Source organism: Arachis hypogaea, chromosome 19 (assembly GCF_003086295.3).
Source record: "Arachis hypogaea cultivar Tifrunner chromosome 19, arahy.Tifrunner.gnm2.J5K5, whole genome shotgun sequence".
Lineage (NCBI taxonomy): Eukaryota > Viridiplantae > Streptophyta > Magnoliopsida > Fabales > Fabaceae > Arachis > Arachis hypogaea.
The window spans coordinates 140,063,642-140,090,506 of NC_092054.1; the positions used below are offsets into that span (position 1 = coordinate 140,063,642).

General features: G+C 38.8%; 1 non-coding gene across 1 annotated transcript; it reads right to left on the bottom strand.

Moving 5' to 3' along the window:
• Positions 1 to 18,423: 18,423 nt before the first annotated feature.
• On the bottom strand, positions 18,424 to 18,531 carry LOC112782051 (small nucleolar RNA R71). The gene has a single exon (XR_003192793.1). It is a non-coding gene; the product is annotated as a small nucleolar RNA R71 (small nucleolar RNA).
• Positions 18,532 to 26,865: the final 8,334 nt, after the last annotated feature.

A 26,865-nucleotide genomic window follows, 5' to 3' on the forward strand; every position in this document is an offset into this window, starting at 1 on the left:
AAAAACAAAAAAAAAGTGTTTGAAAATTCTATAATTATTAATTTTATAATAGTAATCACTCTTTTATTTAATAAAAAAAAGAAAAATAAAAATCTTCGGCCCGGCGAACCGCCCCGTCCCGCCCCACCAAAATCCGCCAATTTGGCGGTGCGGGTTTGGCGGATTTTTCTAATTTGGCGGGCTCCAAATCCTAGCCCGATCCGCCTTTTTTAGCGGGTTTAGCAGATCGGCCCGACGGATTCAACCCGTTTTGCCACCCCTAAATTTCCAGCAACTACACTTTCAACTATTATTATTATATTCTCGAATGAGAGAACTTATGGAATACAAACACTAATATAAATACAATACGAAATACGTAGATACACAAATTTTAATTTTTTTTATATGACACAAGGACATGATTACATATATCGTATCCCTTATTAATCGGTCAAAACGAGTTATACCTTGGTAAAAGCAAAAACTGTTCACGAAAACAACCCTCTCCCGATATCTTGAACTCCCCTTAGATCTCAAAAACAGTCACCAATTCATTCACCTGGAATGATTATAAATATTATCCTTAGCCAAAGATAGAGGATGATATAAGACACAAGACACTCAAAGAACTTGCCTCTCGATATTTTTAATACTCTGGTAGATATCATACTGATTTGGGCATCAGAGTCTTTTTTGCAGGTTCCACGACCGCGTCTCAGCTCCAAGAATTATCCAAACTCACTACACGGAGGACCTCGAGTGATTCCTTCAGACAAAAAAGTTACAGCTTGGAACATCCTCGACAGAAACATCATCGGCAGTAACATTGGCGCCCACCGTGGGGCCAATTTTTTAACTGACCCCACATTTCATTATTTTTCTGTGCGTTTCACCTTTTCTCCTGTAGGACTCTCAACATCGCCGACGAATCATCAACTCCCACTCACGCTGAACTGGTGGCTATGAACGCTAACCTCCAGGCAGAAGTGAGGAAGATGACCGAGCTCTTGGCGAGCCGACCAGACAAGGAAAGGGACAAAAAGAACACAGATAAGGAGAATCCCGAAGACGAGCCTACGTCTAAAACAAACACCGTGAAGGAGACCGGCCCTCCAAAATAACAAATCCTTTCTCTGCAGAAATCATGGATTTCCAAATACCAAATAATTTCACACTTCCCACTACACTAAAACCATATGAGGGTTTTAGTGACCCCAAAATTCATGTCACTAAATTTGAATCTATGATTTTACTTTTAAACGGTCCTTCTGATCCAATTTTAAGCAGATCTTTCCCAACCTTTTTAGATGGAGCAGCATTATTATGGTTTTCTAGTCTTCCTGCAGGATCAATTTCGAGCTTTGACGAATTTACTGACCTGTTTGTCAACCATTTTGCAACGTCTAAGATTTACATTCATGATTCTGATTTCCTCAGCACCATCAAACATGGTCAACATGAGAGATTGAAGGATTATATGATGCGATTCGCCAAAGTGGCGATGAAAATCCCCGACCTCAGTCCCAACGTGCATCTTCATGCGCTAAAAAGTGGTATTCGCCTAGGACGGTTTCAGGAAACCATTGCAGTATCAAAACCCAAAACATTAGCCAAATTCAGAGATAAAGCATCGGGACAAATAGAGATCGAGGAGTTAAGAGAAGCTAGGAAAGTCGACAAACAAACAACCCAAGTGCCAAAAAGAGACGAGGATAGATAGAGAAGATCAAACCAACCACGAGACCAAAGCAAGCCTTTCAAGCTGACACCAAAATTCAAATCTTACACGAAGTTCAACACATAAAGAGAAAACATAATAAAAGAAATCCTCCATACCAAGCTCATAAAGCCACCTAGCAGAGCAGGAAGTTACCAAGAACAAAGGTATGTAGATAAAAGTAAGCACTGTGTATTCCACCAGAAGTTTAGGCATACAACCGACGAATGCGTAGTAGCCAAGGATCTACTCGAAAGGCTAGCAAGGCAAGGACTACTGGTCAAGTACATTAGCAGTCAAAACCAAAAGGAGGAAACAAGACCAACAACAGATCGTATTGAATATAGTGGCCTTTCGAAAGACAAAGGAACTCGGCAAGAGGAATTATTAACTACATCGCAGGAGGGTTCGCAGGTGGTGGTAGCACAAACACAGCTCGAAAAAGAAGCTATCGAGCCATGTTAACCATGGAAGGATCTTCACGCACACAACCTGTCTTACCTCAAAGCGGGCCTATCTCTTTTGATGCAACTGATTTTAATTCAGAAAGCCCAAATTTAGATGATCCTATCGTAATCTCAGCACACATAGAAGAATTAACGGTTAAGAAGGTTTTGCTTAATCCCAGAAGTAGCGCTGACGTATTATTCTATTTGACTTTTCAGAAAATGCAACTCAGTAAAATATTTTACAATCCTCAACGAGAGCACTGGTAGGTTTCTCCAGTGAGAGGGTGCCAATAACAGGTTATGTATGGTTAAAAACGACGTTGGAAGAACACCCATACTCAAAGACACTAGATATCCAATTTCTAGTGGTTAATTGCATCAGCCCATGCTATCCTGAGATGACCATCTCTTAACTCGTTTGGTGCTATTGTTTCTACTATTCACCTTTGTGTTAAATTTCCTGTATAGGATAACATCGTCGCAATGATGCATGCCGACCATAAGGATGCTCGGTAATGCTACAATGCTGTCCTAAAGACAAAAACAACATAAAAGGAGGCTACCCAACTGGTCAACTATGTTTACAATATAAAAAACATCCCAACCTTTGCCGAGTTGGATTTGCGAAATAATACTAGCTGACTTGCTCCAATAGGCGACTTACGCAAGGTACAACTGACTGATGCCGATCAATTCACTAACATTGGCTCTGTTTTCTCCACAGGTACCAAGCAAAATCTCGTCAAACTACTCAGGTCTAATTCTGACCTTTTCGTATGGATTCTTGCATACATGCTGGGAATCGACCCAAATTTCATATGCCATAGACTCGTCGTCAACCCTAATGCTCGTCCCGTGCGACAGAAAAAACGAAACTTGGGAATAGAAAAAAGAAATGCAGCAGTGGCAGAAACCCAGAAATTACTCGATGCAGGATTCATCCGAGAACTCCAATTTTCATCATGGTTAGAAAATGTGGTTATGGTAAAAAAAAGGACTCAAGAAAGTGGCGTATGTGTGGATTTTACAGATCTGAGTAAAGCATTTCCAAAAGATTCATATCCACTACCGAACATTGATAGACTGGTAGACATTTCAAGTACTCAGCTTCATGGATGCTTATTCCAGCTACAATCAGATACTAATGCACCCAGACGACAAAGACAAAATGGTGTTCATAACCGACCACGGTAATTTCTGTTATAAATTTATGCCTTTTGGGTTAAAAAATGCAGGTACTACTTACCAACGACTGTTGGACAAAGTCTTCAAAGACCAAATCAGACGGAACACTGAAATTTATGTTGATGACATGGTAGTCAAATCAAGTTCAAAAGAAACTCATCAGGCTGACCTTCTCGAAGTTTTTCAACAACTTCGGAAATATATTGCGAGGTTAAACCCTGAGAAAAATATATTTGGAGAGCATGGAGGAAAATTCCTTGGGTTCTTACTAACACAACGAGGAATATAAACAAACCTCGATAAATGTCAAGCTGTACTATGATGAAAAGTCATCTTATGCTAGCTTTTCAAGCATTTTTCACTTGTTTCATTAGGTTTTATGCACTTTCTTGCATTAGAAGTAAGTAATTTGAAGTGATTTTGCATGGTTTTGTTAAATCAATCAACCATCTTTTATTTGACACTAAATCATAAGGTTTAAGCTAAGATTAGTTGGTTTTTGAATAATTTATGAACCTTGTGAATTTGGTGATGCTTTAATTGGTTGTTTTGATTATTTGTTGGTGAAGAAATGGTTGAAAAAGGAATTTTTGGCACGCTTTGGACCTTAGGCCACACTTGGAAAGTATGACCTAAGAAAACAAAAGCGTGGTGCATCAACCAAGGAGGCAAAGGGCATAGCGCTCAGTGAACCCACTTAACTGAGCGCTAGCCCAGCACCAAACCAAACAAGGCCAAGGAAGCACCAAGGCCTATGGCGCTACGTGAAGAGAGTTAACTGAGCGCCCAAGGAAGCAAGCAAAATCAATAGCGCTCAGTTAACTTTGTTCACTTTTTCGTGCCTCCCCAAGGAAAAATGCAAGGCGCAACAACAAGGAAGGGGGCAGCCAGGTTTCGAACCAAGCACTTGGAGGACATGGAGGAAGCGCTACAAGCAAGTGAATTGACCAAAATGAAATGGCCAAGGTTCAAACCTTGGACCTTATGCAAACAAAAGGAACGCTAGTTACATCAATTAAGGAGCCAAGGTGGCCTCAACAAGTTTCGAACTTGGAGCTTCTTCACAAAGCAAAGGGGCGCTTAGTTCCCTTATCTAACTGAGCGCTACTCCTTGAAACCAAATTGGCAAAAGTGCAACCACCATGATTCGAACAAGGAAGCTCCCACCAAAACAAAAGGTGCTGCGTTAGGAGTTTCAACTGAGCGCTACTTGGGCCAAGGAAATTGCTCACACAATGCAACCAAGGAGGCTCGAATTTGGAGCCTTATGTAAGCAAAAGGGGCGCTCAGTTAACTTTGTTAACTTAGCGCTATGAGGGCTGCCCAAGGGAGTTTGTCACGCACCAAAAATTGAAGGCCAAAGGAAGCATGTGTAGCGCTCAGTTAAGTAACATAACTGAACGTTCCCCTGGAGCCATGCACGAGACAAAATGAGCCAAGGACCAAGCAAAATGAGCGCTCAGTTGGTTTAGTTAACTGAACGCTTCCCTAGGAGCTGCACCATGGTCCAATTTTAATTCAATTGCCACTTTGGATCCAATTCTTCACCAAATGAAAAGCCCACTCCAAATTCTAAAGATCAAAAATAGAAAGTGTATAAATAGGACTTAGTTTGAGTTAGAGAGAACCTTTTTACTTACTTTTAAATTTTTACTTTTCACTTTTGAACCTCCTTTTTGAATTGGGGGAATTGGGATTGAGAGCTGAGTTCTCTCCTCCTTGTTCTTACTTTTTCATTTCTTACTCTCTGTTTATGAATTTTGGGTTGAGATTAAAGGAATTTTGTTTCAATCTTTGATCTGCAATTCATCTTGTTCTTCTACTGCATAATTCAAATTTTCATTGGCTGTTGTTAATTTTCTTCTTCTGCAACTTATGCTTTTCTGCCTTGGATCTTGAATTGAGATTGAAGAGCTCCATTGATTCAAATTCTGATAATCATCTTTCACTCTTCCTCTCAATTGATCTAAGGATTTGATTTTAATCTTCTTTACTGCTTTCATCTTCTTTTCTTCTACAAATTGCTCTCTGTTGGATCAAGGAAGAAATTGAGATCTAGACTTGTTTTCTACTCTCATTGAGCCTCTGAGCTCTTGAATTTCTTTCTTAGTTCTTTCAATTGAGTTGAATTTACTTTCTGTTTTGTTCTTCACTGCAATTTTCCAATTCTGTTTAGATCTACTGCACTTACTTCATCTTCTTTACTTTTTGTTGTTAAATTCTGAATCCCAACATCCCACACCCCTTTATTATTCAAGCAATTTACATTTCTTGCACTCTAAGCTTCAGCTATTTACATTTCTTGCAATTTAAGTTTCAGTCATTTACATTACTTGCACTTTAAGATTCAGCACTTTTACTTCTTCTGCTCTTTAAATTACTGTCAATTCTCCCTCTCCCTTTACTTTCATGCAATTTAGCTCCTGTTGGTTACAATTCACTCAAATCATCACTTGTTTGCTTAACTAAACTAACCACCTAACTAAAATTACTCAATCTTTCAATCCCCGTGGGATCGATCTCACTCATGTGAGTAATTACTACTTGATGCGACCCAGTACACTTGCCGGTGAGTTTAGGTGTTGGAATCCGTTTCCAACCCATCAAGTTTTTAGCGCCATTTCCGGGGATTGATTAGATTGACAATGATTAAGTAAGGTGGTGGTCTAGATTAAGAATTTTTTTTCTTTATTTTTGTTCATTTCCTTTATTCTTAACTAGCACACTAACTATTTGAGACTTTGTCTCTACTAACTCTCACTGCACTCAAGCTACAGAGTGCTCTTGTATTTCTTGTTGTTGTGGTTTTATGACAGAAGCAAGGAGAGAGATCCCTACCTTCTGTGAACCTGACGAAAGAAATTTTCGAAGGTTAAGAAGAGAAGCAAGAGGGAAAGGCATTGTTGGAGAAGAGGATTTAGAGGAAGAATTCCAAGAAATGGAGGAACATTCAACAAATCCAACAAATCCACCAGTAGAAGTGGCCAACAAAAATGGTCAACCACAAAGAAGAGTATTGGCTTCCTATACATTTGCTAATCCAAGGCATTGTGGGAGTAGCATCCTTACCCCAAATGTCAATGCAAACAATTTTGAGTTGAAGCCCCAACTCATCACACTGGTACAAAACAACTTCTCCTATGGAGGAAGTCCAATAGAAGATCCGAACCAACACTTATCCACTTTTCTGAGGATTTGTGACACAGTGAAGTCCAATGGTGTGCATCCAGAAACATATAAATTACTGTTGTTCCCATTTTCATTGAGGGACAAGGCTGCTCAATGGCTTGAAACCTTTCCACAAGGAAGCATCACTAGCTGGGAGGATCTAGTGAATAAATTCTTGGCCAAATTCTACCCACCTCAAAGGATTATCAGGCTCAAGACTGAGGTGCAAACCTTCACACAGATGGATGCAGAATCTCTCTATGAGGCATGGGAAAGGTACAAGGCCCTGATTAGAAAATGCCCCCCTGAAATGTTCAATGAATGGGACATCCTTCAAAATTTCTATGAAGGGTTAACTCTTAAGGCTCAGGAGGCACTAGATCATTCAGCAGGAGGTTCTTTGCAACTTATGAAGACAGCAGAGGAAGCTCAAAACCTCATTGATATGGTAGCAAACAATCAATACTTCTTTGGCCACCAGAGCCAACACCAACCATCACAAAGAAAAGGAGTGCTAGAGTTAGAAGGAGTGGACACAATCTTAGCTCAAAATAAGGTAATGCAGCAGCAAATCCAACAACAATTTGAGCAGATGGCTAAAAGAATTGATAGCCTCCAAGTTGCAGCAGTGAATACAAGCCAACCATCAACCACATGGGGGCAAAAAGAAGAAAATCAAGAAGATCAGCAGCAAGAACAAATTCAATATGTGCACAACCAAGGCTCTGGCCAAAATGAAGTTTATGGTGACACCTACAATCCTTCTTGGAAGAACCATCCAAATCTTAGATGGGGGGATAACCATAATCAAAACCAGCAACCATGGCAAAGAAATTCAAACCAAAACAACTCAAGAAACAACCAGAACAACAACCAGCAAAACACAAACCACAATCCATATAGAAAACCCCAAAATAACTACCCAAATTCCAGCTACTATCCACCTAATAACCCAACCACTAACCAAAACGCCTATCATCCACCTTCAACACCTCACAACCAGCCACAAGTATCACAAGACACTCAAAGGATCTCCAACTTGGAGATATTGATAGAAAAGATGCTGAAGCACCAAGAGATAACAAGCAAGAATCAGGAAGCCTCAATAAGAAACCTAGAAATGCAGATGGGGCAACTATCCAAGCAAGTTGTAATTGAAAGGCCAACAAGCTCACTCCCAAGTAACACCATTCCAAATTCTAAAGAAGAGTGCAAGGCCATCCAATTAAGGAGTGGAAGGACTTTGGGGGAAGACAAAAAAGCCAACAAAAAGCCTATGGAGAGTGACGAGATCATTAACAAGAAGGATGAAGCTAATAACAAGGAAGAGATGATAGCAAGCAAGCAAGCTCAAGAGAAGCTTAAAGAGAAGGACGACCAGCCACAAAATTCAACGAAAGGGAAGCAAGCAATGGAGAAACCATCTCAAGGACAAAGGCAGGCAGTGAAAGCTTTCACACCCCCCTTGCCATACCCTCAAGGGTTCAACAAGGAAATTAAGGATCAACACTTTCCAAATTCCTTGAAGTCTTCAAGAAGTTGGAGATCAATATTCCCCTGGCTGAAGCATTAGAGCAAATGCCTCTATATGCAAAATTCTTGAAAGAGCTCATTAACAAAAAGAGAAGCTGGCAAGAGAAAGAAACCATTATGCTCACCGAAAAATGCAGTGCTGTGATCCAAAGGGGTATTCCACCAAAGCTTAAAGACCTAGGGAGCTTTGTGGTTTCATACACCATAGGCAAGATGACGTTAGAGAACGCTCTCTGCGATCTAGGTGCCAGTATCAACTTGATGCCCCTCTCAATGATGAGAAAGCTTTCCATAGAAGAAATCAAACCTACCCAGGATGTCACTGGTGATGGCCGATAGATCAATCAAGACACCCAATGGAGTTGTGGAAAATCTACTAGTAAAGGTTGGAGAATTTATCTTCCCTGCAGACTTTGTGATCTTGGACACAGAAGGGGAAGGAAACAACTCAATTATCTTGGGAAGACCATTTCTAGCTACAGCAAGAGCTACTATTGATGTAGAAAAGGGAGAAATGACCTTCAGGGTGCACAATGAGCAAATGATCATCAATGTTTTCAAATCAATGCAACATCCCCCTGAGCAAGAGAACTACATGAAGGTGGATATGATAGAAAGTCTGGTAGAAGAAATGTTCGAAGCCAATTGTCAAGAGCAACAGGAAGAAGAAGTGGAGGATGAGTTATTGGAAGATGACAACCAGGTGGAACAAGCAGAGGAAGTGGTAGAGATCTCCATTGAAGACAAGGAAAAGGATAAGCCAAAACAGGAGTTGAAGCCTCTTCCTCCTTACCTCAAATACATGTTTCTTGGAGAAGCAATCATAAACTCCTCCTTGAACATGGAAGAAGAAATAAGGTTGATTGAAGTGTTGAGAGCTCACAAGACAGCCTTGGGTTGGACAATTGATGATATCAAAGGCATCAGCCCTGCCATTTGTATGCATAAAATTTTGTTGGAGGGATAATCAAAACCTGTAGTTCAACCCCTAAAGAAGGCTCAACCCAGCCATGAAGGAGGTGGTTCAAAAAGAAGTCATGAAGCTATGGAATACTGGGATAATCTTTCCAATCTCTGACAGCTCATGGGTGAGTCCGATTCAAGTTGTATCAAAAAAAGGAGGAATGACAGTCATCACCAATGAGAGGAATGAGTTGATCCCCACCAGGACAGTGACTGGATGGAGGATGTGCATAGATTATAGAAGATTGAATGATGCTACAAGGAAAGATGATAAACCACAATTTTATGGTTTATCTTATGCTCAATTGAGTGGTTTTTATTAACTCTTTACCCACTTATTCATACTATTTGCATGGTTTTACTTTTTCCTTCCTGATTTTGTGCTATGATTGAAAACATGCTTCTTTGATCTTATATTTGCTAATTATTAATCTTCTCTTATTACCATTCGATACCTTGATATGTGCGTTAAGTATTTTTAGAGATTACAGGGCAGGAATGGCTTGGAGGATGGAAAGGAAGCATGCAAAAGTGGAAGGAATACAAGAAGTTGAAGGAACTGCAAAGCTGTCAGCCTGACCCTCTCGCACTAAAAATGTCATAACTTGAGCTACAAAGGTCCAAACGACGCGGTTTCAGTTGTGTTGGAAAGCTAACATCCGGGGCTTCGATTTGATATATAATTTGTCATAGTTTTCCTGACGCTAGGTGATGCAAACGCGTGCTCCACGCGGATGCGTCGCAGTGACAAAAATCAGCGTGGCAGATTTCTTCTCCAGCGATTTCTGGGCTGTTTTTGACCCAGTCTGTGGCTCAGAAAACACAGATTAGAGGCTATAAAGTGGGGGAATCCATTCATTCATGATGAAGTTTTAATATACACAAATTTTCATAATTTAGATATAGTTTTTAGAGAGAGAGGTTCTCTCCTCTCTCTTAGGATTTAGGATTTAGAATTAGGATTCCTCTTAAAGGATTTAGGATTCTTTATTATTTCAACTTACAATTTCTTCTGAGTTCCAGGTTCAATATTCCTTTTACTTTATATTTCTCTTTTACTTTCAGATACTTTAATGCTTTTATTTAATTACTTATGTTGCCAAATTGGCTTATGAACCATTCATGTTAGGATTTTCTTTACTTAATATAAATTGAGATATTTCAGATTTATGATTCTTATTTAGCTTTTTATATTCTTGGCTTTAATTGATTAACTGGAAACTCTTGAGTTATCAAACTTATCGTGGTTGTTAATTGTTATTTTTGCTAATTGAATTGAATTCCCCTAACTCTAGTCCTTTCTTAGGAGTTGGCTAGGACTTGAGGATCTAACTAATTAGTCCACTTGACTTTCCCTTGCTTTAGTAAAGGTTAACTAAGTGGGATTAAAACTTAATTCCCATCACCATCGATAAGGATAACTAGGATAGGACTTCCGAATTTTCATACCTTGCCAAGAGATTTTATTATTAATAATTTATTTTTCTTGTCATTTAAATTACCTGTTCCTTATCTTAAAAATTCCCAATTTACAAGACTCATAACCAATAATAAGAACACCTCCCTGCAATTCCTTGAGAAGATGACCCGAGATTTAAATACTTTGGTTATCAATTTTAAAGGGGTTTGTTACTTGTTACAACCAAACTTTTGTACGAAAGGATTTTCTGTTAGTTTAGAAGCTATACTTACAACGCGATCATATATTTGTGAATTTCTTTACCGACAGGAAATCAGTTCGTCAAAATGGCGCCATTGCCGAGGAATTGCAAACGTGTGTCTTATTATTGGTTATTGTAAATATTTACTTTTTGCTTGTTTATTTGTTTTTATTTTTGTTTTTATTTTTACTTTTTCAAAAATTAAGAGGTTATTGGTTTTTTTTAGTTATTAAAATTTTTTTAAAAATTTGTTTTTCGTGTTCATCTTGACCTTCAAGTTGTTCTTAGTTGTTCTCTTTGTTTTGATCTAAAAATTTTAAGTTTGGTGTCATTTTATTGTTTTTCTCTTTCCTCATTTAATTCAAAAATATCTTTTCTCTTTATTTTAATTGAATTTTCGAAATTTGCATAAAAAAAATTTCAGATTTTTATTTTAAAATTTTTATCTTATCTTATCTTAGTTTTAAATTTCAAAATTCAAATCTTTTTCAAAAATCATATTTTTTTTAAATCTTATCTTATCTTATTTCAAAAATCAAATTTCAAAATTCAAATTTCAAATTTTAAATTTGTTTTTATTTTCGTTTTTAATTTTTATTTGCTATTATGAGTTCTCACCCCATCGCTTTGAGTTTGGTCCCAATGCTGTTGCAAGGAATGGAAATTATAACAGGAACATGCATCAAGGTCAAAACAATCAGAGATGAAAGGAGCCACGAGGATCTGATCAACCCTTTCGGCAACATCACCTTCCAAGATACCATGGACAACGACCATCCTACAATGCATGCCAAGACAATAGATATGGTGGACCCCCTTGTAGTTACCAGCAAGCTCCATCATATGCCAATGAACTACCTCCTCAAAATAGCTTTGGACCACCATACTCACAAGCCCCTTTTTCACCATTCACCTCCATATGACCCTAACCCGTATCCACCATACCAACCACTTTATGAGCCAAATAAACCATACATAGAACCACCCCATTCCAATACAATTACTCTCATGAATCACCACCTTAATATACACCATCTCCTTATCATTATCAAGATGAACCACCTCTGTATTATGAGCCCTCTCTTCCAACCAATGAACCCTCATATCCACCCCAATCTCCAATGGATGACAAACTTCGTGTTCTTCTTCAAGGACAAGTGAAGATGCAAAGGGACGTACTGGAACTCACTACTGCCTTAACCGATGTAGTAAATAAATTAGCTTCCCAACATCTGAGCACTCAAAGTACTCCCATGGCTGCATGTGGAGAATCAAAAGAAGAGCGTAGCATGAAGGAGACACTAGAAACTTCGCTGGACAATAAGGAACATGCCTTTGTACTGGAACAAGTGGAGAAAGCCATAATAGTTGAAGAGGAAGAAATAGTTGCAGACTTAGGAGATGCTGAACCTCCATGGGAAAGTCAGGTTATAGAACCTCCTTCCAAGGCGATTGAAATTGATGCTGGGGAGGGTGTACAACCTCCAAGGCATATCATAGTTGAAAACTTGGAAGAGGTTGGTCAAGAGATGGAGATTAAAGAAGAAGAAGCACAGCCTCCCATGCCCTTGGTGAGCAATGAAGAAGAGATTGAATTGGAAGAAAGCTACCAAGAAGAAGAGGTTGATATTGAAGAAACTTGCAAAGAGGTGGAAGTTGTCAGAAAAGAGCACAAGGGAGTGGAGCTTGCAAATTCGTTAGAAATACCTCCCCCTAAGTTGCCATCATCCTTCACAACATTCAAGTGGGTAAAATTCATATCCCTTAGCTTTCTAATTTCACTTGAATATGGGCTACTGGAGATGGATGGTCAACTTAGAGCTCTTTGTGGCATTAAGAGTAAGAGGAAGATGGTTAGTGGTTGGAGTTGTCAAGCAAGGTTCAACATGGTTGTGTGCTCAAGGTTTAAATGCAAGGGTTGGTATAAAGCTCAACTGAATGGGTCTAGGAAGTTGTTTGGCCGCTTTAGTGAGAATTTAGATTGCTTGCTACCCGGATGGAATCATGATGATCAACAAGAAGACGAGTGCAAAAGCAAGATTTGGGACCCCGGAATTCAGTCTAGAAATCAACACTCTTGGGGCCTTGTCACTTGCTTTAACTTGCTTGAAGGCTTTCTGCGCCTAGTTTGGGACCCCGGAGGCCATTGGAATCACAAACATTGGTGGAGATTCATGGATGAGTTCAAGCACAAGCCACCATAACAAAGGACTCCCCAAATGTCCAACTTAAGGACTTTAACTAAAAGTGTTAGGTGGGAGACAACCCACCATGGTATGATCGTTCCTTTTTCAATTTTAATTTTATTTCGTTTTGTTTGTTTTTTAGTCTTATTTTATTTCACTGAACCTGGAATTATTCAAAACATCCACATTAGCAGTGCATTTTGCATTCTACAAAAAAAAATAAAAAATAAAAAAATAAATAAAAAATAAATAAATAGAAGAAAAATGGCACGCAACGCGTCCGCGTCATATGTGCGTTGGGAAGAAAACAAGATTGAACAAAGAGTCACGCGAAAGCGTGGCTGGAGGCGTGCCTTTGGCACAAACATGCCCACGTGTCTGCGTCAACCACGCGGCCGCGTCATTTGGAAATTACGTCTCCCACGCGTCCGCGTCACCCACGCGAATGCGTGGCCCTGTAAAATCGACGTAAACGGGTGTTTGGTAGCAAGTTAGGCTGGAATGGGGCTGGAACGGTGCTAAAAGCACAAGCCTTACCACGTGAATGCGTGCCCCACGCGTCCGCGTCGTTCTTCAAAGTATGGCCATTCACGCGATCGCGTCAACCACGCTACCGCGTCACCCAGATTTTTGACAAAATACATTTAAAACAGAGAGTTGCGCGACCGCGAGGCTGCCCTCGCGCTAATGGCACAAATCAATCCATGCGAACGCGTGACCCATGCGTCCGCGTCACTTCATAGAAGCGCTATCCGCGCGAACGCGTAACCCACGCGCTCGCGTCGCCTGCGCCGCACAACTTATCCAGATCAGCGCCAATTATCTTATCTTTTCTTTTCTAAATCCTAATTTCTTCTATCTTTTCTTCTATCTTCTTCCTTTTCTTACTTTCTTCTTCTTCATCTCTTTAACTTCTCATCCCTCTTCACTTCCATTCTATTTCATTTAATTTATTTGCATACATTCATTCATTGCATTATTTTCATTGGTGTTAGAAATTTATTTGGGTCATTATTTTCTATATCTTGCTTGTGGATTATTAAAGGAATTGTTTGACAATTATATATTACTTTTTAAAGGGTTGCTTGCATGTTTAATTTAATACATTTAATAACTTATTTACCATGCATGCTATGTGTCTGTGAAAACGCCCGTATGGCATTATGCACTATTTTTAGATTTCTTTTATTCTACTACTCTAAATGCTTGCTTTTCACAAAACCCTTTTTATATTTTATTAATTAAATATAATTGTTATTACAATCATGTTGTTAGTTTGAAAGACTTGGTAATCTAACTTGAACATTGAATGCTTCATCTATGCTACTCATGCCTTTGCCAGCATGCCAATAAACACCTTGCATTTAATTGTCATCATATACACTTGCTATATTTTCATTGATGATTTTTCACATGTAGTCATGACCATGTGTTAACGTCATTCTTCCTTGCTGTGCATTGATTACCACATTTCCCGCTCTCTTCCTTGCTCTAACCCTTAGCTTTAAAAGTTACTTTCTTTTTCCCTTTTCAGGATGGCCACCAAGAATGGTAAAGAGAAAGCTACTCCAAAACCACCGGCAAGGATGATGAGCGGATAATTTATACGCTTTTTGGCATTATTTTTAGTATGTTTTTAGTAGAATCTAGTTACTTTTAGGGATGTTTTCATTAGTTTTTATGTTAATTTCACATTTCTGGACTTTACTATGAGTTTGTGTATTTTTCTGTGATTTCAGGTATTTTCTGGCTGAAATTGAGGGACTTGAGCAAAAATCAAATTCAGAGGTTGAAGAAGGACTGCTGATGTTGTTGGATTCTGACCTCCTTGAACTCAAAGTGGATTTTCTGGAGCTACAGAACTCAAACTGGCACGCTTCCAATTGCTTTGAAAAGTAGACATCTAGGGCTTTCCAGCAATGTATAATAGTCCATACTTTGCCCGAGTTTAGACGACGTAAAAGGGCGTTGAACGCCAGTTCTACGCTGCTGTCTGGAGTTAAACGCCAAAAACACGTCACAAACTAGAGTTGAACGCCAGAAATACGTTACAACCTGGCGTTCAACTCCAGAAAGAGCCTCTGCACGTGTAACATTCAAGCTCAGCCCAAGCACACACCAAGTGGACCCCGGAAGTGGATTTATGCATCAATTACTTACTTCTGTAAACCCTAGTAACTAGTTTAGTATAAATAGGACTGTTTACTAGTGTATTAGACATCTTGGGACGTCTGGTTCTTAGATCATGGGGGCTGGCCATTCGGCCATGCCTGAACCTTTCACTTATGTATTTTCAACGGTAGAGTTTATACACTCCATAGATTAAGGGGTGGAGCTCTACTGTTCCTCAAAGATTAATGCAAAGTACTACTGTTTTTCTATTTCAATTCAACTTGTTCCGCTTCTAAGATGTTCATTCGCACTTCAACCTGAATGTGATGAACGTGACAATCATCATCATTTCCTATGAACGCGTGCCTGACAACCACTTCTGTTCTACTTTAGATTGAATGAGTATCTCTTGGATCTCTTAATCAGAATCTTCGTGGTATAAGCTAGATTGATGGCGGCATTCATGAGAGTCCGGAAAGTCTAAACCTTGTCTGTGGTATTCTGAGTAGGACTCTGGGATTGAATGACTGTGACGAACTTCAAACTCGCGAGTGCTGGGCGTAGTGACAGACGCAAAAGGAGGGTGAATCCTATTCCAGTATGATCGAGAACCTCAGATGATTAGCCGTGCTGTGACAGAGCATTTGGACCATTTTCACAAGAGGATAGGATGCAGCCATTGACAAGGGTGATGCCTCCAGACGATTAGCCATGCAGTGACAGCGCATCGGACCATTTTCCAGAGAGGATTAAAAGTAGCCATTGACAACGGTGATGTCCTTACATAAAGCCAGCCATGGAAAGGAGTAAGACTGATTGGATGAAGACAGCGGGAAAGCAGAGATTCAGAGGAACGAAAGCATCTCTATACGCTTATCTGAAATTCTCACCAATGAATTACATAAGTGCTTCTATCCTTATTTTCTATCTATTTATTATTTATGTTCAAAAACTCCATAACTATTTTATATCCGCCTGACTGAGATTTACAAGGTGACCATAGATTGCTTCATACCAACAATCTCCGTGGGATCGACCCTTACTCACGTAAGGTTTATTACTTGGACGACCCAGTGCACTTGCTGGTTAGTTGTATCAAAGTTGTGAGTGAAAAACGATTTATTAAGACATGCGTACAGAGTTTCTGGCGCCGTTGCCTGAGATCACAATTTCGTGCACCAAGTTTTTGGTGCCGTTGCCGGGAATTGTTCGAGTTTGAACAACTGACGGTTCATCTTGTTGCTCAGATTAGGTAATTTTCTTTTTGTTTTATTTTCAAAAAAAAAAATTTCAAAAATTTCTCCTTTGTTTTCGAAAAAAATTTTAGAATAAAAATGTTTTCAAAAATATATTTTTCTTCAGAATTTTTAAGAATGAATTCTAGTGTTTCATGAAGCATGTTGAAGCTTGGCTGGCTGTAAAGCCATGTCTAATTCTTTTGGATAGGGAATGTCAGGCGTGTCATGTCTGAGTTACATACTAAAGCTTGGCTGGCTATTAAGTCATGTCTGACCCTTTGATTGGAGCTTTAGTTTAAAGAGCATAAGATTCCTGGAATTCATATTAAAAATTTTGGAATCCTTATTTTTCTTTTTCAAAATGATTTTCGAAAAAAAAATTAAAAGAAAATACAAAAAAATTCATAAAATCGTAAAAAAAAAATATATTTTTTGTATTTCTTGTTTGAGTCTTAAGTCAGATTTAAAGTTTGGTGTCAATTGCATGTTCATCTTGCATTTTTCGAAAAATTCATGCATTCATGGTGTTCTTCATGATCTTCAAGTTGTTCTTGGTAAGTCTTCTTGTTTGATCTTGATGTTTTCTTGTTTTGCATCTTTTCTTGTTTTTCATGTGCATTTTTGCATTCATAGTGTCTAAACATGAAAGATTTCTAAGTTTGGTGTCTTGCATGTTTTCTTTGCATATAAAAATTTTCAAATATAAGTCTTGATGTTCATCATGACGTTCAAAGTGTTCTTGGTGTTCATCTTGACATTCATAGTGTTCTTGCATGCATTCATTGTTTTGATCCAAAATTTTCATGCATTGAGTCTTTTTCATGTTTTTCCCTCTCATCAAAAAAAATTTTCAAAAATCAAAAAATATCTCCCCCTTTTTCTCTCATAAATTTCGAAAATTTGGATTGACTTTTTCAAAAAATTTTAAAATCTAGTCGTTTTTATGAGTCAAATCAAATTTTCAATTTTTATCTTTTTCAAAATCTTTTTCAAAAATCATATCTTTTTCACTTTTCTTATTTATTTTCGAAAATTTTTAAAATATTTTTCAAAAATCTTTTTCTTATCTTTATCTCCTAATTTTCGAAAATAACATCATCAATTAATGTTTTGATTCAAAAAAACTTCAAGTTTGTTACTTACTTGTTAAGAAAGATTCAAACTTTAAGTTCTAGAATCATATCTTGTGATTTCTTGTGAATCAAGTCATTAATAGTGATTTTTAAAATCAAATCTTTTTCAAAACTAATTTTAATCATATCTTTTCAAAAATATCTTCTTATCTTATCTTTTTCAAAATTTGATTTCAAAATATCCTTTCTAACTTCTTATCTTCTTATCTTTTCAAAATTGATTTGCAAATTTGTTTTAACTAACTAACTAACTTTTTGTTTGTCTCTTATCTTTTTCAAAACTATCTAACTAACTCTCTCTCTCTAATTTTCGAAAATATCTTCCCTCTTTTTCAAAATTTCTTTTTAATTAATTAATTATTTTAATTTTTTATTTTAATTTTCGAAAATTACTAACCTTTTTCAAAAACAATTTTCGAAAATCACTAACTCTTTTTCAAAAATTATTTTCGAAAATTCTCTTTCTCTCTCATCTCCTTCTTTTCTTCTACTCACACAGGGACCTCTATACTGTGGTAAAAAGGACCCCTATTATTATTATTTTTCTGTCCCTCTTTTTCATATGAGCAGGAGCAAGGACAAGAACATTCTTGTTGAAGCAGATCCAGAACCTGAAAGGACTCTGAAGAGAAAACTAAGAGAAGCTAAATTACAACAATCCAGCAAGCACCTTTCAGAAATTTTCGAACAAGAAGAGGAGATGGCAGCCGAAAATAATAATAATGCAAGGAGGATGCTTGGTGACTTTACTGCACCTAATTCCAATTTACATGGAAGAAGCATCTCCATTCCTGCCATTGGAGCAAACAATTTTGAGCTGAAACCTCAATTAGTTTCTCTGATGCAGCAGAACTGCAAGTTTCATGGACTTCCATCTAAAGATCCTTTTCAGTTCTTAACTGAATTCTTGCAGATCTGTGATACTGTTAAGACTAATGGAGTAGATCCTGAAGTCTACAGGCTCATGCTTTTCCCTTTTGCTGTAAGAGACAGAGCTAGAATATGGTTGGACTCTCGACTTAAGGATAGCCTGAACTCTTGGGATAAGCTGGTCAAGGCTTTCTTAGCCAAGTTCTTTCCTCCTCAAAAGCTGAGCAAGCTTAGAGTGGATGTTCAAACCTTCAGACAGAAAGAAGGTGAATCCCTCTATGAAGCTTGGGAGAGATACAAAGGACTGACCAAAAAGTGTCCTTCTGACATGCTTTCAGAATGGACCATCCTGGATATATTCTATGATGGTCTGTCTGAATTAGCTAAGATGTCATTGGATACTTCTGCAGGTGGATCCATTCACCTAAAGAAAACGCCTGCAGAAGCTCAAGAACTCATTGACATGGTTGCTAATAACCAGTTCATGTACACTTCTGAATGGAATCCTGTGAATAATGGGACGCCTATGAAGAAGGGAGTTCTTGAAATTGATACTCTGAATGCTATATTGGATTAGAATAAAATATTGACTCAGCAAGTCAATATGATTTCTCAGAGTCTGAATGGAATGCAAGCTGCATCCAACAGTACTCAAGAGGCAACTTCTGAAGAAGAAGCTTATGATCCTGAAAACCCTGCAATAGCAGAGGTAAATTATATGGGTGAACCTTATGGAAACACCTATAATCCATCATGGAGAAATCATCCAAATTTCTCATGGAAGGATCAACAAAAGCCTCAACAAGGCTTTAATAATGGTGGAAGAAATAGGTTTAACAATAGTAAACCTTTTCCATCATCCACTCAGCAACAGACAGAGAATTCTGAGTAGAATCCATCTAGTTTAGCAAATTTAGTCTCTGATCTATCTAAGGCCACTGTAAGTTTCATGAATGAAACAAGGTCCTCCATTAGAAATTTGGAGGCACAAGTGGGCCAGCTGAGTAAAAGGATCACTGAAATCCCTCCTAGTACTCTCCCAAGCAATACAGAAGAAAATCCAAAAGGAGAGTGCAAGGCCATTGACATAGTCAACACGGCCGAACCTGGAGAGGAAGGGGAGGACGTAAATCCCAGTGAGGAAGACCTCCTGGGACGTCCAGTGATCAATAAGGAGTTTTCCTTTGAGGAACCAAAGGAATCTGAGACTCATCTAGAGACCATAGAGATTCCATTGAACCTCCTTATGCCCTTCATGAGCTCTGACGAGTATTCATCTTCTGAAGAGAATGAGGATGTTACTGAAGAGCAAGTTACCAAGTACCTTGGTGCAATCATGAAGCTGAATGCCAAATTATTTGGTATTGAGACTTGGGAAGATGAACCTCCCTTGTTCACCAATGAACTAAGTGATCTGGATCAACTGAGATTGCCTCAGAAGAAACAAGATCCTGGAAAGTTCGTAATACCTTGTACCATAGGCAACATGATCTTTGAAAAGGCTCTGTGTGACCTTGGTTCAGGGATAAACCTCATGCCCCTCTCTGTAATAGAGAAACTGGGAATCTATGGGGTACAAGCTGCTAAAATCTCATTAGAGATGGCAGATAATTCAAGAAAATAGGCTTATGGACAAGTAGAGGACGTGTTAGTAAAGGTTGAAGGCCTTTACATCCCTGCTGATTCCATAATCCTTGATACTGGGAAGGATGAGGATGAATCCATCATCCTTGGGAGACCTTTCCTAGCCACAGCAAGAGCTGTGATTGATGTTGACAGAGGTGAATTAGTCCTTCAATTGAATGAGGACTCCCTTGTGTTTAAAACTCAAGGACATCCTTCTGTAAACATGGAGAGGAAGCATAAAAAGCTTCTCTCAAAACAGAGTCAACCAGAGCCCCCACAGTCAAACTCTAAGTTTGGTGTTGGGGAGTCTCAACAATGCTCTGAACATCTGTGAGGCTCCATGAGAGCCCACTGTCAAGCTATTGACATTAAAGAAGCGCTTGTTGGGAGGCAACCCAATTTTTATTTATCTAATTCTATTTTTCTTGTTCTTGCATGTTTTATTAGGTTCATGATCATGTGGAGTCACAAAATAAATATAAAAATTAAAAACGGAATCAAAAATAGCAGAAGAAAAATCACACCCTGGAGGAAGACCTTACTGGCGTTTAAACGCCAGTAAGAAGCATCTGGCTGGCGTTCAACGCCAGAACAGAGCATGGTTCTGGCGCTGAATGCCCAAAATGGGCAGCATCTGGGCGTTTGAATGCCAGAATTGCACCCTGGAGAAGAGCTGGCGCTGAACGCCCAGAACAAGCATGGTTCTGGCGTTCAACGCCAGAAATGGGCAACAAATGGGCGTTCAACGCCTAGAACAAGCACCAATCTGGCGCTGAACGCCCAGAGTTGTGTGCAAAGGCATTTTGCATGCCTAATTTGGTGCAAGGTTGTAAATCCTTGAACACCTCAGGATCTGTGGACCCCACAGGATCACCTCAGGATCTGTGTACCCCACAGGATCTCCACCTACCTCCACTCACTTCTTCTCACCCCTCTTTCACACAATCCCATAAACACTCTTCCCCAAAACTCTTCACCAATCACCTCAATCTCTCTTCCCTATCACCACTTCACCACTCACATCCATCCACTCTTCCCCATAAACCTACCTCATAAACACCACCTACCTTCAAAATTCAAAATCAATTTCCCACCCAAACCCACCCTATATGGCCGAAACCTTACCCCCCCTCCCTTCCCTATATATAGCCCTCCATTCCTCCTCATTTTCACACAACACAACCCTCTCTTCCCCTTCTTGGCCGAAACACATCTCTCTCTCCCTCTCCTCCATTTCTTCTTCTTCATCATCTCTTCTTTCTTGCTCGAGGGCGAGCAATATTTTAAGTTTGGTGTGGTAAAAGCATAAGCTTTTTGTTTTTCTATTACCATTGATGGCACCTAAGACCGGAGAATCCTCTAGAAAAGGGAAAGGGAAGACAAAAGCTTCCACCTCCGAGTCATGGGAGATGGAAATATTCATCTCCAAAGCTCATCAAAACCACTTGTATGATGTTGTGGCCAAGAAGAAGGTGATCCCCGAGGTCCCTTTCAAGCTCAAGAAGAATGAGTATCCGGAGATCCGACATGAAATCCAAAGAAGAGGTTGGGAAGTTCTAACAAATCCCATCCAACAAGTCGACATCCTAATGGTTCAAGAGTTCTATGCCAAAGCATGGATCACTAGGAACCATGATCAAAGTAAGAACCCAAACCCAAAGAATTATATTACAATGGTTCGGGGAAAATACTTAGATTTTAGTCCGGAAAATGTGAGGTTGGCGTTTAACTTGCCTATGATGCAAGGAGATGTACGCCCCTACACTAGAAGGGTCAACTTTAATCAAAGGTTGGACCAAGTCCTCATGGACATATGTGTGGAAGGAGCTCAATGGAAGATTGACTCCAAAGGCAAGCCGGTTCAACTAAGAAGACTGGACCTCAAGCCTGTGGCTAGAGGATGGTTGGAGTTCATCCAACGCTCCATCATCCCCACTAGCAACCGATCTGAAGTTACTGTGGATCGGGCCATCATGATCCATAGCATCATGATTGGAGAGGAAGTAGAAGTTCATGAAGTCATCTCCCTTGAATTCTACAAAATAGCCGAAAAGCCCTCTCCTGGGGCAAGGCTAGCTTTTCCTCATCTTATTTGTCATCTATGTTACTCAGCTGGAGCTTTCATAGAAGGAGACATTCCCATTGAGGAAGAGAAGCCCATCACTAAGAAAAGGATGGAGCAAGCAAGAGAGCCCATTCATGGATCTCAAGAGACGCATGAAGCTCATCACCATGAGATCCCAGAGATGCCTCAAATGCATTTTCCTCCACAAAACTATTGGGAGCAAATCAACACCTCCCTAGGAGAATTAAGTTCCAACATGGGACAACTAAGGGTGGAACATCAAGAGCACTCCATCATCCTTCATGAAATAAGAGAAGATCAAAAAGTAATGAGGGAGGAGCAACAAAGACAAGGAAGAGACATAGAAGAGCTCAAGGACATCATTGGTTCCTCAAGAAGGAAACGCCACCATCACTAAGGTGGACTCATTCCTTGTTCTTAAAATCTCTGTTTTTCGTTTTCTTTAAGTGCTTATCCATGTTTGTGTCTTATTACATGATCATTAGTATTTAGTAACTATGTCTTAAAGTTATGAATGTCCTATGAATCCATCACCTCTCTTAAATGAAAAATGTTTTAATTCAAAAGAACAAGAAGTACATGAGTTTCGAATTTATCCTTGAACTTAGTTTAGTTATATTGATGTGGTGACAATGCTTCTTGTTTTCTGAATGAATGCTTGAACAGTGCATATGTCTTTTGAAGTTGTTGTTTAAGAATGTTAAATATGTTGGCTCTTGAAAGAATGATGATAAGGAGACATGTTATTTGATAATCTGAAAAATCATGAAAATGATTCTTGAAGCAAGAAAAAGCAGCAAAGAACAAAGCTTGCAGGAAAAAAAATAGGCAAAAAAAAAAAGAGAAAAAGCAAGCAGAAAAAGCCAAAGCTCTTAAAACCAAAAGGCAAGAGCAAAAAGCCAATAGCCCTTAAAACCAAAAGGCAAGGGTAACAAAAAGGATCCCAAGGCTTTGAGCATCAGTGGATAGGAGGGCCTAAAGGAATAAAATCCTGGCCTAAGCGGCTAAACCAAGCTGTCCCTAACCATGGGGGCTGGCCATTCGGCCATGCCTGAACCTTTCACTTATGTATTTTCAACGGTAGAGTTTCTACACTCCATAGATTAAGGTGTGGAGCTCTGCTTTTCCTCAAAGATTAATGCAAAGTACTACTGTTTTTCTATTTCAATTCAACTTGTTCCGCTTCTAAGATGTTCATTCGCACTTCAACCTGAATGTGATGAACGTGACAATCATCATCATTCCCTATGAACGCGTGCCTGACAACCACTTCCGTTCTACTTTAGATTGAATGAGTATCTCTTGGATCTCTTAATCAAAATCTTCGTGGTATAAGCTAGATTGATGGCGGCATTCATGAGAGTCCGGAAAGTCTAAACCTTGTCTGTGGTATTCCGAGTAGGACTCTGGGATTGAATGACTGTGACGAACTTCAAACTCGCGAGTGCTGGGCGTAGTGACAGACACAAAAGGAGGGTGAATCCTATTCCAGTATGATCGAGAACCTCAGATGATTAGCCGTGCTGTGACAGAGCATTTGGACCATTTTCACAAGAGGATAAGATGCAGCCATTGACAAGGGTGATGCCTCCAGACGATTAGCCATGCAGTGATAGCGCATCGGACCATTTTCCAGAGAGGATTAAAAGTAGCCATTGACAACGGTGATGTCCTTACATAAAGCCAGCCATGGAAAGGAGTAAGACTGATTGGATGAAGACAACGGGAAAGCAGAGATTCAGAGGAACGAAAGCATCTCTATACGCTTATCTGAAATTCTCACCAATGAATTACATAAGTGCTTCTATCCTTATTTTCTATCTATTTATTATTTATGTTCAAAAACTCCATAACTATTTTATATCCGCCTGACTAATATTTACAAGGTGACCATAGCTTGCTTCATACCAACAATCTCCGTGGGATCGACCCTTACTCACGTAAGGTTTATTACTTGGACGACCCAGTGCACTTGCTGGTTAGTTGTATCGAAGTTGTGAATGAAAAATGATTTATTAAGACGTGCTTACAGAGTTTCTAGCACCGTTGCCTGAGATCACAATTTCGTGCACCAAAGGACATGAACAAAAAGAGCCCCAACTGGGGAACCACAACCCCCATCCACTTGCACATCTTAGCATGCACCGAGGACGGTGCAATCTTTAAGTGTGGGGAGGTCGATACTGACTTCCAGGGTTAGTTATCTTCTTTTCAACACCAATACTCTATTTTCTTTATTTGTTCATTGTTGCATTTGCATATTTGTTTGATTTTATGCATTTAGTTACTACTTGGTTGAAGTAATATTTTTTTTTTCAAGAAATTTTTATAGTATTTCACTAATTTAAATTGAAAAATTTTTTGTTAAATTTGTTTGAAGTTGTATTTGGAACATAGTTTAAAAAGCTAAGAACACACAACCCGTGAAATTTTGAGCTTAATTATATGGTTACATTATTTAACCATAAATATTTTATTCTTGTGTGTTTTCTTCTCTATAATTGTAATCTTTACTTTGTTCCACTTTATATGTCCATTATTCAGTGTATTTACATGCTTGCATATGATTGAGGCCATTACTTGTTTTCACTCACTTATCCCAAATAAGCCTACCCTTTTATGTCACCCTTATTAGCCACTTTGAGCTTTTTAACCCCCTCTATTCCATAACCACATTACTAGCCTTAAGCAGAAAAACAAAATAAAAATCCCAAGTTGAATTCTTGGTTAGCTTAAGATAGATATTGTGTATAAATTAAATATGGGAAATTTTATGGGAACATGGGATGATAAAAAAAAAGGGAATTAAATTGAATAAGTTATTTCAAGGTTTGGGAAGCATGCTCATGTGAAATCAAAATAATTAAATTACCATGTGCATTGAAAAAACAAATTTAAGTAATTAAATAAGGGGATACAAAAATTTCCCCAATGCAAAATAAAAAGAATCAATGCACATGGAACAAAATTCAAAAATAAGTTTGATACATGAGCATGTAATACAAAAGTGGGAAAAATTTGGGTAGCTAGGTAAAGCATTTTAAATTATATAAAATATGTATATGTTAGGTGAGATCTTAGACTAATCAAGAATTCACTTTGTTAGCTCACTTAGCCTTTTATATATATATATATATATATATATATATATATATATATAGAAATATGCCCAGTCTCCCCTCCCCCCCTCTCACAAACCCGCTCTCCGCTACTACAAGGAAGCACTTCAACACCAATATCACAATCATCCTTTACAAGCTTCAAAGCTTTAAGTTCATGCAAAGAATCAGTGTCACAATATGCAGAGGCGCGATACTTCACATCAACATGAACCCAATTATAAATGTCCTCCTTTTTTACCTCCACCACTTTATCATTTTCTCTATCCATTGCCGAAGCAAAAATGAAGAAACAAACAAACAACACTAACCTTTTGATGTCATGTCTCTTTCAACACCCAAGACAAAGATCCATATTAAGAAGCTTTCTCTTTTCCAAGAAAAAAAAACGGCAGATAAACCCACTACACAATGCCCCCACTAAGTTAGTGGTCAATTTAAAAAAACTGTTTACTTTCCATTGGTGATGAACGGTAGTGATCTCTTCTCAAGAAAAACACAAGAATTTATTACAACCATGGTTCTGAAAATTGGACCGGACTGGCTGGTTCGACCGGATTAACTGGGAACCGGTCAGTTAGCCGGTCCGGTTGACGTCTAAAACCAGTCTGAAAAAACCGGTGAAAAAATCGGCCGGGTTTTTTGAAGGTCCGGTTCTCCTTATTCAGCACAAAACGGCGTCGTTTTGGTTAGGGAAAAAAAAAAGAAAAAGTGAAAAACGCGCAGAAGACCCCAATCCCCTCTACCTTCTATCTCACTCTTGAGTCTCACCAAAATGGAAAAATCCCTAGCCCTATCAGGGCAAACAGCCGCCGCTACTCTGTCCTCGCCGTGAAGCCCGTCTCTATCCTCGCCGTCGCCGTGAAGACCCCAATCCCCTCTCACTTTCTGTGCGTAGTGCGAATGTACCCGTGCCGCCGTGGACTCTTTGCCGTCGCCGTGAGTTCTTCAATCTTCGCCGTCCATCAACATCTTCTTTGTGGTCTTCTTTATTTTCACTGATTTTCTCCCTTTTCACTTTAGTTTTTGATTTGTTTCCTCTGTTGTGGCTGGAACGAGTTATTGATTTTTTATTTTTTTGTTAATTTTATTTATTCTGATTTCTGAGTTGCTTCACTTGCTTGTTGCTGATTTTTTTTATTCTCAGTTGATGGTGCTATGATGCATTGCTTCACTACATTATTTATGTTGAATTTTTTCTGGTTTTGAGTTGTTTATAACTTTATGCTATGATTCTGAGTTGTGTACGAGTTTATGCTGATTTTTCTGATTTGGTGATTTTGCTTTTTGATCTTCTTGCAGTCATCTCTCTCCATCGGGACCCCAGAACCCCGGTGACCCCATTCTCAACCAATGGGTTCAAGATGGCTGATCCGTCACTCAGGAAAAAATCCAAGATCTCATCGCATGCCTCTGTCGGAGACGCTGCTATACGCACGCCCTTGAGGTTTTACACTTCAAGTTCCAACGTTTACTTTTCTTTTAGGATATAATGAAGCCTATTCAATGGCACCCTTTCATCTAAAACACTGAATGCAGCTAGTTTCTAATTGGGATTCGTGTTCATCTTTTAGTGACCGACAATATAAGTTGTAATCGGATCATTGTTTTGTTTCATTTATTTAGGCAAAGTTTGTGCAAGTTGAAAATGATGTTCTGTTCTATGTTACTTTGATGCTAGTTTATTTAGTTAGTTTATGGTATACGATAAGATACTATGGTGGTGTTTGTTTTATTAATCTATTCACATCTAATGGGATAAGGATAAGTTCAATTTGGTGTATTGTTATGGTAATCACCCTCTTGTGCCTCGAATATTTAGCTTTAACACTTTTAA